This window comes from Rhinopithecus bieti, unplaced genomic scaffold (genome assembly GCF_001698545.2).
Source record: "Rhinopithecus bieti isolate Rb0 unplaced genomic scaffold, ASM169854v2 scaffold_35166, whole genome shotgun sequence".
Classification (NCBI taxonomy): domain Eukaryota; kingdom Metazoa; phylum Chordata; class Mammalia; order Primates; family Cercopithecidae; genus Rhinopithecus; species Rhinopithecus bieti.
In genome coordinates this window covers 1,168,803-1,179,154 of record NW_016815254.1, presented here as the reverse complement: position 1 = coordinate 1,179,154, position 10,352 = coordinate 1,168,803, and positions in this window count along the sequence as shown.

The following is a 10,352-nucleotide window of genomic DNA, read 5'->3' as shown; positions in this document are numbered from 1 at the left end:
AGACACACCAGACCCTTAGGCATCTGGGAACCCCTGACTCTGACACCTGCTCAGTTCTTCCTTCCTCCAGTCACCAGACCTACGCAATGCCAGGTCTGGAGGAGCAGAGCCAGGCATCTTCCTTTCGCACAGGCCAACGGCCCCAGACCATGGCAGATTGGCCACATCCAGGGATCTTTAAACCTCCAAGTTGGGACTTTATACTTGGATCAGGGTACCTGGATGGTCCTTGCCAAGACATGGCCTCCAGCTGGCTGCCCACCAGACATGCCATGGGACTGCCATGGGGGAGAGGGGAAATGGGTTCAGGATAGCAGCCACCGCCATGCCCTGCCTGAGGATGCATTGGAGCCTAGATATTTAATGCTGACCCTTCCCTTGCCTGTGCCCAGGCCCTTTCTGGTCATGGGAAGGGGAGGTTGGGTGGGACCCAGTGCACTAGAGGGTAGGGAGGGGTCTGAGAACCATCCTGGGAGTCTATGGGGGCTGATGGGAAGTGGGACCATGCAGGAAGAGAGGCCCTGAGCCCCTACGCAGGCTCCCACTGTCCCATTGGACTCCACATACAAAAGGCAAATTCAAAGACAAAAGTATTCGTCAGGCGTGGTGGCTCATGCCTGTAATCCCAGCACTTTGGGAGGCCGAGGGGGGTGGATCACCTGAGGTCAGGAGTTTGAGACCAGCCTGGCCAACACGGTGAAACCCTGTCTCTGCTAAAAGTACAAAACAAATTAGCTGGGTGTGGTGGTGGGCGGCTATAATCCCAGCTACTCAGGAGGCTGAGGAAGGAGAATCTCTTGAACCTGGGAGGTGGAGGTTGCAGTGAGCCAAGATCACAACACTGCACCCCAAGCTGGGCGACAGAGTGAGACTCTGTCTCAAAAATAAATAAATAAATAAATAAATAAATAAATAAATAAATAAAAAGATACAAGTATTAAGAATTTCAAGACCTCAACCTCAGAGCGCTAGACTCCAGGTGCCAGGCCCTTCCGAATACCAGGTTTTTCTACACGTGGGGTCCTGTGTGGCTGTGCAGGTTACTCGGCTGTGAAACCACCACTTTCTCTAGGAAACTCCTTTCTCCCTTAGAAAATAATACGTTTTCTTCTCATTTTGAAAGCTGAGGCATGCTGGACAGCTTCTCTAATTTTCCCCATCTCAGATTTCACCTTTATTTTCCATTCATGGCTTAATTCAACGGACAAGCAGTTATTGAGCACCCACTATGAGCCAGCCAGTGTTTCAGGTGCTGAGGATGCAGCCATGAAGAAACATTGAAATCCCTGCCCTTACTGCCCCCTTCAAATGGGGCATGACAGTCAGCAACTAATCAGCCACAGGGCATGTCAGCAACAAGCGTTAAGGAGCAGAGCAAAGTGGGAAAGAGGAGCAGGAGTAGGGGGCTTGCAATTTCGGAAGAGGTGGTGATGAGGGGTGCAGCAGGAAGAGGAGGAGACTAACCATAGCAGGTTACAGTGGAGGTGGGGGTGGAGGGGAAAAGCAAAGGGAATGGGAGACCTGAGGGGCCGGGGAGAGGGAAGGGAAGACAGCAGAACAGTGGTGGGCTAGGGGCTGGGGAGGGGAGCGGGGTTTGAGCGAAACTGGGAGAAGCAATATGGCAGGACTTGAAAGGGGGCAGGGGCTAGGAAACTGAGGAGACATTTTAAATCTGATCATGAATCCCTTCTTCCTGCTCTTAAGCTAACAAAACCTTGTTTCCAGTTCGTCGCTGAAGCTGGGAACATCTGGAGTATTTGGGCAGTCATGGTAGATTAGAAGGGGGTCACTTTGATGAGGGCGTGGAGAGCGGGTTCCTCCCAAATGGTGTTTCTCCAGCATCACACTGTAAGATCTTTCTAAGATGTTCTGCTAGACACTGGCACTGTACTTACCATTACACAGTTTACATGTTTAAATAATAATGAGTTCAACCCAGCACAGCCTACTCACAGGCGCTTGAAAAAGGGTCACCGGATTTTAATCTGATTAACCAGCTGTCCTGGCAGACAAAACCGCAAGGTGGCGCCATGGCTCTGCTAGAGCCGCAGTCCCACCCTCCCCGACTAGCCTGAGCAATTGGGAGTTAACTGCGAGAATCTATACCGGGCATTAGATAAATGCCTTCTCCCCATTATTTCCTTCATCCTCACAATACTCTTGTGAAGTAGTATCCTTCGAGTCACATTTTACACGGGGAAACTGAGACTCAGAGATTACAGCTCCAGAGCTCAGGCTTTTGGCAATAACCCTCCACTGCCTGCCTCCTCAAGACAGCAAAAGGTTGGCTTTGTTCCCCAAGTCTTCCAGTTTCCCACAGTGACGGGTTAAGGGTCAAAACCCATGGCTTTACCCAAGACATTTGAATTGAAGAGGAAGGTGGACGCAGAGCCAGCATGGTTAGGGCCAGTGGCCTTTCCAGACTTGCGTGCCAGGAGAGATGGGTTAGCGTGGAGGAGGCCGGAGAAGGGGTTTTCACGTGACCCCGGTAGGAACCCACGTCTCTCTCCCGCCTTTGCTCAGCATCATCTGTAGCATGGCTTTGCATTTCCTCAAAAGCCCAGGACAGATGCCCAGTACCCTCAGGCCGTCCAGTGTCCCCCACCCCCTAGAGACACCTCATTCAGGACTGTCCTCCCCTGAAATGTTTTATGTTTCCAGAAGACCCTCCTCCTTCCAGGGCAAAGCCCTTTCAGTTAGGCAAGCTAGTTCCCTCAGTGACTGTCCTCCTAGGCTGTACTTGGGCTGAATGCAAAAGGCGATACAAGGCAGCTGTTTAAAAAAGAATGAAGCAAATTTATATGCACCAAGAAGAAGAGCTTATTGCTCATCGTGACTTGGTGGCTGGGAAAATAGGGATCCCTGTTAGATTGATGCATTTCACACCAGGGAGGAGGACGGAACCAGCCCTCCCAGAGGGCTGTGCTTGCTGCTGGCTAGCTGATGAAACACATGGCTTACTTTACCCCTTGCTCAGCCCCAGCCTCAGCCTCCCTCCCTCTACATGGGGAGGACAGAGGTCAGCTGCTGAGGAGTCTCCTCCATGTGAAAGGTTGCATTCCACCCCGCATTCAGAGGGGCACCCTCTCTAACCTCCATGGAGGTTACATTTCTGACACCACAGCCACAGCCACAGCTCCGGGGCCCTACAGCTCCCCTCGAGCTGCTGAAATCCCAAACAATCAAGGCTGCTCATCCCTTGATGCCCTACGACCACCCAGCCAGGAAACAAATCCCCCCCTCCTCCCACTGCCCAGACTCTGAGACAATCTCTGGCCATCTTGATGCAACAGAGTGTTCCATAATCCTAGTCATACGTTCACAGGAGGTGTTCACAGATGATTCACTCTATTAAAAAAACAAAACAGTTAAATTATGAAGTGACAACATCATTGTAAAAAATTCTAACAATATAGAAAGTATATATAGTGAAAATGAAAAGATAAACATTCCTCACCCATTACCCTAGTTTCTATCTCTGCTTTCAGAAGTAGCTATTAACAATTTGGTGTTTCGTGGTTCTTTCCAGACCATGTGTGTGTGTGTGTGTGTGTGTGTGTGTTGTGGGGTGGGGATGGTGTGTCTCTCTGTATGGGGGTCTGTGTGTGTGTCTGAGTGAATGCATCTGAGTATGTGTATTTAAAACATACTTAGGCTGGTTGTAATGGTTCACGCCTGTAATCCCAGCACTTTGGGAGGCTGAGGTGGGCAGATCACTTGAGCTCAGAAGTTCGAGACCAGCCTAGGCAACATAGTGAAACACAAAATGCAAAAAATCAGCTGGGCGTGGTGGTGCGTGCCTGTGGTCCCAGCTACTCAGGAGGCTGAAGTGGAAGGATTGCCTGAGCCTGGGAGGTGGAGGCTGCAGTGAGCTATGATTGCGCCACTGTATTCCAGCCTGGCGACAGAGTGAGACCTCGTCTCAAAACAACAACAACGGCCGGGCGCGGTGGCTCAAGCCTGTAATCCCNCTCTGTATGGGGGTCTGTGTGTGTGTCTGAGTGAATGCATCTGAGTATGTGTATTTAAAACATACTTAGGCTGGTTGTAATGGTTCACGCCTGTAATCCCAGCACTTTGGGAGGCTGAGGTGGGCAGATCACTTGAGCTCAGAAGTTCGAGACCAGCCTAGGCAACATAGTGAAACACAAAAATGCAAAAAATCAGCTGGGCGTGGTGGTGCGTGCCTGTGGTCCCAGCTACTCAGGAGGCTGAAGTGGAAGGATTGCCTGAGCCTGGGAGGTGGAGGCTGCAGTGAGCTATGATTGCGCCACTGTATTCCAGCCTGGCGACAGAGTGAGACCTCGTCTCAAAAACAACAACAACGGCCGGGCGCGGTGGCTCAAGCCTGTAATCCCGGCACTTTGGGAGGCTGAGGCGGGCGGATCACAAGGTCAGGAGATCGAGACCATCCTGGCTAACACGGTGAAACCCCGTCTCTACTAAAAAATACAAAAAACTAGCCGGGCGAGGTGGCGGGCGCCTGTAGTCCCAGCTACTCGGGAGGCTGAGGCAGGAGAATGGCGCGAACCTGGGAGGCGGAGCTTGCAGTGAGCTGAGATCTGGCCAGTGCACTCCAGCCTGGGCGACAGAGTGAGACTCCGTCTCAAAAACAACAACAACAACAACAACAAAACACACTGGGAAAATGGGATCTGAATACACGCACTATTCTTTAATTTTTTTTCCAATTAAAAAGATTCCTTTCTTGGCTGGGCGCGGTGTCTCACACCTGTAATCCTAGCACTTTGGGAGGCTGAGGCGGGCGGATCACGAGGTCAGGAGATCGAGACCATCCTGGCTAACATGGTGAAACCCTGTCTCTACTGAAAATACAGAAAAAATTAGCCAGGCATGGTGGTGGGCACCTGTAGTCCCAGTCACTTGGGAGACTGAGGCAGGAGAATGGCGCGAACCCAGGAGGTGGAGCTTGCAGTGAGCCAAGATCGTGCTATTGCACTCCAGTCTGGGAGCCAGAGCAAGACTTGTCTCAAAAAAAAAAAAAAAAAGAATCCTTTCTTATTGATTGAGATAAATAAACCTTTCTTTTCCAGACAGCTGCCTTGTGTCATCATTTACCTTCATCCCGAGTTCATTATAGAAGGCAACTTACCTTGAGTCTTCAGGGAACTAGTCTGCCTAGATCAGCCAGCAAGGTGGAGAGTCAGCTCCTACCTGGAGAACTCAAGGCCTTGCAGCCAACGTGGGCACACACCTTTGAAGCCCTTACTTATTCCCACAAAGCAGTTCACCAGCTCCAGTCACAGAATCACTGGCCCCAGCGCTATCCTTAAGAACCTCATGTTTAAGGCCAGGCTCGGTGGCTCATGCCTGTAATCATCCCAGCACTTTGGGAGGCCGAGGCAGGTGGATCACTTGAGGTTAGGAGTTCAAGACCAGCCTGGCCAACATGGTGAAACCCCATGTCTACTAAAAATACAAAAATTAGCCAGGCATGGTGGTGTGGGCCTGTAATCCCAGCTACTCGGGAGGCTGAGGCAGGAGAGTCACTTGAACCTGGGAGATGGAGGTTGCAGTGAGCTGAGATTGCGCCACTGCACTCCAACTTGACCAACAGAGTAAGACTCTGTGTCAAAAAAAAAAAAAAAAACCTTGTGGTTGATTAACTGGGGAGTGGTCATAACAAAAAGAAGACCCTCATTAAGGTGTGGCCCCGAAGCACATGCTGGGGGAACCCCACAGCGGTTCACTGACAGCCTCAGGGCTTGCCAGAAATCTGACCCACACCTCCCCTCAACTCCCTCTCAGCGCTGTGTTGGCCGCCTGCTGCCAAGACAGGATCCAGGTGGTCCCTGCTGGGGCCCAAACTCTGAACACAGAGAGCTGAGATGCCCTGGCTTAGACACTCACAGTTGTCCTGAGCCTGGCTTGCTTGTTTCACCTCTCTGAGCTTCAGTGTCCTCACCTGTGCAATGGGGATAATAACACTGGCAAAGATCAAGAGGGAATAAGCCATAGTCAAGGACCCAGAACAGTACCTACTTATAAAGTTATTCCACTTGGCTTCAGGAGAGATTTAAAGTGGCTTATATGAATACACGGTCATAATGAAATGCATATATTAAAAGTAAGGAGGAAGAAGATAAGCTAGGGTGAAGCCAGGGATCAGTCCAGCATGAGAATTCGCATGATCATACACTTACTGGTGTTGGACCACAAATCTGGCTCTAAGCTTCCTAGTGGCCAAAACAAAAAAGGGCAAATGGATAGTTATCCCCTAGAGGCCCTTAGTAAAATAAAGGCAGTTCACTTGCCCGGGTAATATTGAACCACTCTGGATCTAAGGTAAGGCTTTTCTCTTTTGCATCTTTAGACAAGGGACAGTGTGGTAGAAGAGTGTCCTCCTGTGTGACATCTATGAAGTGTGTGCCACCCCTTCTCACCTCTGCCCTCCATGTAGCTTGCTGGCATCACCCCAAGCTCAAGTCAGCAAAAGCTATTGTAGCTGGGAGAGTAGTTTTGAAGTATGTTCATGAGTTTCTGTCTTTCTCCATTCTGTATATTTGCCTCTCTCCCCAGTGCCATTTTCAAGAAGAATGCCCTGAGGAGGATTGGGATTGTTACAGAAAGAATATCAAGAGAAAGAAAAAGTCCTATGCAGCCGGTGACATCCAAGGCATGGAGGCAAGATAATTGAGTTTGTAGCATCTAGAAGTCGAGCTTTGACAAGAGAGAGAAGGGTTTCCTAAATTTGCTGAGTTCCACTAACATATCAAGAACCAGGCCTGGCAGACCAGATCCTGGAGTCTGACAGAAGGGAAGGAGAAGACACCGCCAGGATGTGCTGCAAGCCAGCACCGCTTCTCTGAATCACCTGGGCACCTTGTTAACATACAAGCCCTTGTTCCACAGGTCCATGGTGGGGCTTGAGAGCCTCCATTTCTAATAAGCTCTCGGGATACTAACGCAGCTTGTCCGTGGCCCACTGTCTAGTGGCAAAGATGTTAAGGATATCAAGGCTAAAATTGAAAGGGATTAGAGCTCCCCTCCAGGCCCAGGAAATCGCGGGAAGAAGATGGACTGAGGCTGGGGACCTGGGTGGTCACATTCATGTGAGCTGATCTTCCTACTGCAGGCTAAAGTCCCAGGGTAGAGGACAGGATTGGTGGGGGTTGGGTAGGGTGAGCAGTTGAATAGATTGAGAGAAAAGGCAAAGACAGAGTATTTTGTGCCCTGACCCCCATTTAGAACTTTGCTAGTGGGGAGTGGGTTGGGAAAAGGGAGGGTGCTCTGCTGGGGACAGGGGAGTACTTGGTTTGACATTCCCAAAGCCCTCGATGCCACGTAATGTGGGAAGAACTGGAAGAGACTCACTTTCTTGTGTGTTCCTGTGGGGGTTTCCAATGAGGATCTGGCTGGGGCCATAGGGTCTACGTGGGTCTTGGGCTTAATGGGAGTCACAACCGTACTTTGAGGGTCAGTAGAGTTTTTGAGAACAGAGGAAGTGTCCAATGGGTTGTGTAAGACGGAGGTTACACTCACCAAGGATGTCAACAGCAGATGTCCCCAGGATTGCCAGAGACAGACTGGGCCAGCCCACCTCATGGACCAGACAGTCACCTAGAGCAGAGAGCTGTGCAAGGACCAGCTGGGGACCCATCCCACCACTCCCTTGAGAAATGCCATGAGGACTTCTAGGGTTCCTGGTGCCACATTACCAAGAGGGCCCAGGAGAAGTGAAGTGGCTCATTAGGGTTGAACTTTGGATTCACTGAATATTTACCCCAGACCAATCAATTGATTAGCCTATCAAATGCTTCTCTCACTAATCATGTAGAGATTGCGGCAATATTCGATTTGTTACAAGTATCAGAAACAACACCTTTGATCATCTGGGTAGAGTGTGTGCATTTTTTTGTTGTTTTTAGCAGACATAACAAAGGTGATCTGTAATGCTGCTTAATAAAGAGTCCTTACTGGCTGGGGGTGGTGGCTGACGCTTGTAATCCCAGCACTTTGGGAGGCCAAGGTGGATGAATCACTTGAGACCCGGAGTTCAAGACCAGCCTGGCCAACATGGTGAAACCCTGTCTCTACTAAAACCACAAAAATTAGCCGTGCTTGGTGGCACGTGCCTGTAATCCCAGCTACTCAGGAGACTAAGGCACAAGAATCGCTTGAGCCTGGGAGGCAGAAGTTGCAGTGAGCTGAGATCGCACGATTGCACTCCAGCCTGAGTGATGGAGCAAGACTCTGTCTCAAAGATAAATAAACTAATAAATAGTCCTCACTGCTGTTGATGAAAATGCATAACCAGCAGCCTCTGGCTGGGATCAGCAAAGACGCAGGGACACAGGGCTGGGGCCACAGACCTGGGGAGGCCTGGGGGTTCAGCTGGAGGCATCCCCAGAAGCTACAATTTGAGCAGAAGTTGGGAAGAGAGGAGACACTCCCATTAGTCAAGAGGGAGCAGAGAAAGGACATAAGAAGGCTTAGGCAAAGGATGGGGGAAGGTCCCGTTTATTTGTCTGAGAGCTTCTGTTGCGTGCCTGCCACGGAGCCAGGAACCCGGGCGTCAGAAAGATGCTCCATGCCTCATCAGGCTTGTTCTCCAAGGAGAGGATGAAAGGACGCTGCACACCTCCTGACCTCTGAACAGGAGCACTGCAGGGAGGTGGTTCTGAGAACAGGCGTTCAAAATAGTCCTGCCAGTCTCCCTACAGCCCTGCCCTGCCCTCTGCCCTGGAGAGTCTGGAGATGGGGATCTGGATGGTCGGAAGACCAAAGCAGTATATCCCTCACCCCATTCAGATATTTCCTAGGGAGAAGGGGGCAGCCATTTGTATTTAGAAAAAGGTTCCAAGTGAGGGTTCTCTTTTGCCCCTTTCCCCCAGCTTCCGCCAAGCACACACATGCACACCCACCCACCCCCACACAAACACACACGTGTGTGCAAGCTGAGGTGTCCAGGGCCTGAAGTTCACACTGGGGCTTGAGGACAGGTGGCATAATCTACTGGGAGCAGGAAGAAAACAAGTTGGAAGACCTTTAAAGTCTCTTAGAAGGGATCTGGCTTTATTATTACATTATTTTTTCAGTTGCAAATTCACCTTCATCAAGTTCAGCCCCTTATTTTACAATGCGGACCCAGTGGAGGGGAGCAGAGAGGAGGGCTGGCCTGGGCTCACACAGAGCCAGGACTCACTGGGCGCCTGGTGGCCAGGCCTGCTGCTTTCCATAACTCAGAGGCTGCTGGCAGTTCCCCTCCAGCATGCAGGAGAGGATGAATTATTATTACATATTTTTTTGCAACACAATTTTGCTCTGTCACCCAGGCTGGAGTGCAGTGGCACAATCTCAGCTCACTGCAACCTCCATCTCCCAGGTTTAAGCAATTCTCCAGTGTCAGCCTTCTGAGTAGCTGAGATTACAGGCATGAGCCACCACACCTGGCTAATTTTTGTATTATTAGTAGAGGCAAGGTTTCACCATGTTGGCCAGGCTAGTCTTGAACTCCTGACCTCAAGTGGTCCGCCTGCCTCGGCCCCCTGAAGTGCTGGGATTACAGGATTGAGCCACCGCGCCCAGCCTAATTATTAATTTTTATAACAACCCAGAAACGTATCTCTGAACCATGAGCCCCGACACTTCTTTTCCAGTATCCAGCCACTTAATCGTGGTTTTAGCTGGGTCAGCTAAAACAGTCCCATCAGTTCAGAAGTGGAAAGCAGTGAAGGCCTTTATCAGCCATTCCTGGGGGCGAAGGCCAAGTTCACTGGGAGCAGCTGGTGATGTGAGAGCCAATAATATTCTCTAAGAATCTCAGAGGCCTTTGCATATCAGAGCTGGGCCTGGTGCTATTCCCTTTCCTGGCATGAGTCATTTCTTACCTTTGTGTTACTTAGCTGCAGTTTTCAAAGCACTTTCACAAGACAGAATACCAGACGATTCCCAAACAACGCTAAAACTAGACAGGATAGATATTGTTCTCATGGAGAAAATGACTCAGAGAGGGAAGTGACCCATCCAAGGTCACACAGACACAACGACTTTTGCCCTCTGAATGTGACGCCATCCCTGGGCACTTCCCACCTGGAGGAATCCCTGTCTGGGCCATTGTTTTAACACAGGAATATTAATTTAACCCAAGATCCTTGAGTGTGTTTTGGGGTTGTCCATACATCCTCTGAAAGTGTCAACAGCATTTGGGGCATTTGTCTGAGAGTCCATAGAGTTCATCAGATTCTCTCTGATGCTGAACAGTAAGAACAGCAGCTTTCAAATAAGTGGTCCAAAGTCCTACTGCACAGCAGCCACTTTTATGAAGTTTATCCTAAGTATGTTGCCAGATAAATGTGCAAAGATGTTTGTGCAAAAGTAGCTATTGAATT